This window comes from Mauremys reevesii, linkage group 4 (assembly GCF_016161935.1).
Source record: "Mauremys reevesii isolate NIE-2019 linkage group 4, ASM1616193v1, whole genome shotgun sequence".
Taxonomy (NCBI): domain Eukaryota; kingdom Metazoa; phylum Chordata; order Testudines; family Geoemydidae; genus Mauremys; species Mauremys reevesii.
Genome location: NC_052626.1, coordinates 151,393,148 through 151,397,143, shown reverse-complemented (window position 1 = coordinate 151,397,143; position 3,996 = coordinate 151,393,148).

Below are 3,996 nucleotides of genomic sequence, written 5' to 3'. Positions count from 1 at the left end.
ACTGGGAGAGAGCCTGGGGGGCAGGCTGGGAGTGGGAGATGAGCCCATTAGCCGGATCTTTCTGCTAAAATGGTCGGCAGCAAAAGAGTTTCCAGTGTTGTCATTTCCATCGCCACCTTCGGGTTTCAGCACCATCAGCAGGGCCGGCTCTAGGTTTTTTGCTGCCCCAAGCAAAAACATTTTTGGCTGCCCCCCATGCGCTTTTTTTGGCTTTTACACATTTGCACTTTGCAGTTTTGTTTTGACTGTTCAGAATTTTTAAAAAATGAAAACAGAGAATTTGTAGTTAGTGAAATAAAACAATTTCCTACTAGTGTAATTTTAACATTTAATTTTAACAAAAACACAATTACAAACAATTTGAGTTCAACTATACACTGTGTCTTCCAGTTTCTCATAAATTAAAAGAATTTATGTGAACTGAATTTTTCTGGTTTTTATACTTGTGCAGTCTTTTAATAAGTCAGTGAAATCTAATTTTTTTGCAATGGTACTTTCAATTGAAATTAATGCAAGTGTAAGCAGAGTCAGGATGAGCTCTACCCTCACATCTGGTGGTGAATTATGGTGAGTGTGGAAAAGAATTTCAGGGGCTGATCTTGTTTGCATAGGCACACCCACCCCCCCAGCATAGCCCACGGCAGCTCGAAATGGTCACTTTGACAGCTGTGGGATCCCCAATTTCTCTGTTATTGGGGCAGGAGGAATAATGTATTGTTACCCTGATTATGTGGATGAAGGACTATGAAACTGCTTTTTGACAGAGGGTCTCACCATCAACTAAGTAGCACTTGCTAGACAAGTGACATGGGTTCCAAAACCCAGTGAATGGAGAGAGGCTGGGGACTGGTGTGTGTACCTGATGGGATGGGCCCCATTTGAAGGCCTGGAACACCAATTGCACCATCTTCTCTCTCCACTGTTGAGTAACTGAGCTAATTTTGATTCCATTAAGAGTCCTTCTAGAGGCTTCTGAGCTGAATTCACTTTGGGCCAATGGTGCATCAGCACTGAGGCTCCCCTACTACAAGCTGAAATCACTAAAAGAGCTGAGTGCTGTGTTAACTAGTGGGGGAGCCTGAAGATCTATCGCTTGGCGGCTGGCAGAGTGGAGCAGTTTGCAGTATGGTTGGAGCGGCCCACAGAATGTGGAGCGGAGCTGAGCAGTTTGTGGGGACGGCTAGAGGAGCAGAGCGGAGTGGCTGGTAGAGCGGAGTAGTTCGTGGTGAAGGCGGAAGCAGAACCCCACGGAGAGGCAGAGCAGTCGGCCCCGGACCACGTAAGGTGCCCCTTAACACCCTGTGTGCCCCCCCAGGCATTTCCACCCAGGCTGGGGGGGTGGTGGTAAAACTCTGCAGATAAACTTTTAAACTCTGGGGCGACGCTGACCAGGGACAGAGATTTTTGGGTTGTTGGACTTTGGGGTGATTGGACTTAAGACCCTAAGGGGAAAAGGACATTGCCAAAACTTACTTGGGGGTGGGTCTTTTGCTCATGGTTTATGTTATGAATCCTGTTTGTGGTGTTTCCCCAATATGATGTCACATTGTTTCCCTCCTTTATTAAAAGGATTTTGCTACACTCGGACTCTGTGCTTGCGGAGAAAGGAAGTATTGCCTCCTAGAGGCACCCAGGGGGGTGGTATGTAATTGTCCCAGGTCACTGGGTGGGGGCTCGAGCCGGTTTTGCATTGTGTTATTGAAACGGAACCCCTGGATACTGAACCCGGCCCTTGTTGCTGCCAACTCAGAGGGGCAGAAGGGTTACACAAGTCCTGACATATGATTTTGAGACATGGTGGACCTCAAATAATTTTTTAGTCATTTCAGTTTTGAGAAACTGCGCTCACCAAAAGTCACTGATACTGGTAATGTTAAAAGAATGTGTAATGCTATAGCAGTGTTTGGAGTGAAAAAAATCATTTCTTGCTATAAATTCTAATACTTTTAAAGAAGTTTTAGGACTTATTAGCTCAGATAAAGCTATTAATTCATCATACAATTCTACTGCATCAATGTCAGCAGCGTTATCAGTACTGAGCGCTAAATGGAGGTCTTGGCACTGCTTCATGAGGTCTTCTTTGGAAAACTGATTTTTAATATTTCCAATATTGTATAAAAATTCAAAAGTTTCACAATGACCATGCAACTGACAAAATCTTTCTTCAATGGAAGTTATAGCTACATCCAAAATATAATAGACACATTCAACTTTAAACCTTTCATTTGGATCGAGAATAGGATCATCATGAGCCTCATAACAAAACTGTCTTGTTTTTTTCCAAGGACGAATGAATTGTTGAGGTGCAAACTTCGGCTCAAAATCAAGATCCTCTGCTATTGTTGTTGCTTCTTTGACAGTTTCTTCAAATCCTTCATCTGAATGGTATTTTTTAAAATATTCCAGCGTTTTATTCAAAATTGTCTTTGCCTCGGATATGTCTATGGTTATGTTCTGCATAACTTTGCTGGTCAAATTAATTTGATTTAGAATATTGTGCCAAATAACCGTGCAACATGAAAATTGAAACTGCATCATTTTCTGAGCCAATGTTTCAGCTTCATGTTGAAATGAAGGATCATATGACAAGTCCTGGCTTATTTCGAATAGTGCATCGTAAATCTCTCCTGATGAATATCGGAATGGTCTAATAGCGTCTATCCTGCTTTCCCATCTAGTTTGACTTAGAGGTTTAAGTGTGAGTTTTTGTTCAAGATGCTTCTTCAAGACTGCCCAATGGTGTGTGGAAGCACTAAAAAAGTTGTAAATTGCTTTCACTGTAGTAAAATATGAAATGGCATCTTTAGATGATTTGGCGGCATCACTGACAACCAGATTGAGCGAATGTGCATGGCAAGGAATGAAAAAAGCTCGATTGTTTAAATTCAATATTCTTTGCTGTACACCTGCATGTCGTCCTTGCATGTTTGAGCCGTTATTGTACCCTTGGCCGTGCATATTTTCTAAAGGTATTCCATAGTGTTCCAGTCTCTGTAGAATTACAGAGGGCTTTCCCAGTAGTTTCGTTCACTGGTATAAATTCTAGAACGTGTTCACAAATTTTCACTTCTACATTTTCATCAATTTTCAGAAAATGTAAAACTATTGACATTTACTCGGTTTTGCTCAGATCTTGAGTACAATCAGCTATAATTGAGTAATATTTGGCATGTTTCAAATTTGATAAAATTTCATTATGCACTCCATTAGAAATTAATTCTATCTCATTTTGTGTATTTTTACCCAAATAATGGGTGTGAATCTCTCCATCTTTCACTCTTTGTACATGCTAAGCCATAACATTATCAAATTTTGCCAATAACTCAACCAATTTTAAGAAATTTCCATTGTTATTCTCATATAAAATATCCGAGGATCCACGGAATGCAAGGCACTATTCGGCTAGGAAATTAATGATTGCCAGTAAACGTTCCAACACAGCTTGCCAACATAGAATTTCTGAATTTAGCTGACGTTGCTGTACCGCATCAATTGTTGTACCGGAACGTAATCTGTTTGACAGCTCAATCCAATTTGTCAATGAGTGTAAATAATTTTTTGATGTTTCATGTTCATTCTAATGCTGATGCAAATTTCGTCAGTCATTAAAACCTGCAGTTGCCAGAAGAATGTCCGAGTTACAGAACAGTTTGCAGCAAAAACAAAAAACTACATTTTTGGTCTGTGAATACACTAACCACGATCTATTAATCTGTTCCCCATTTTTCATTTTTTTCTTCATACTGGATGGCATAAATTGACGGTTCGATTCATTAAATGGATATTCAAATGTAGGATCTAGTTTTGAACAACCTTTATTCATAATAATAATTCACATTGTATCAGTAATTATTGTCAGCCATGTACTTGGATCCGAACCTATGTCAGTCTCTCCACCTTCCAATAATTGTTCTTCAGTTTTAGATTTGGATAACAGCTCTTCATTTCTGGACTCTTCAGCTGAAGTAGTAAATCTTTGGATGAATTGTGATTGTT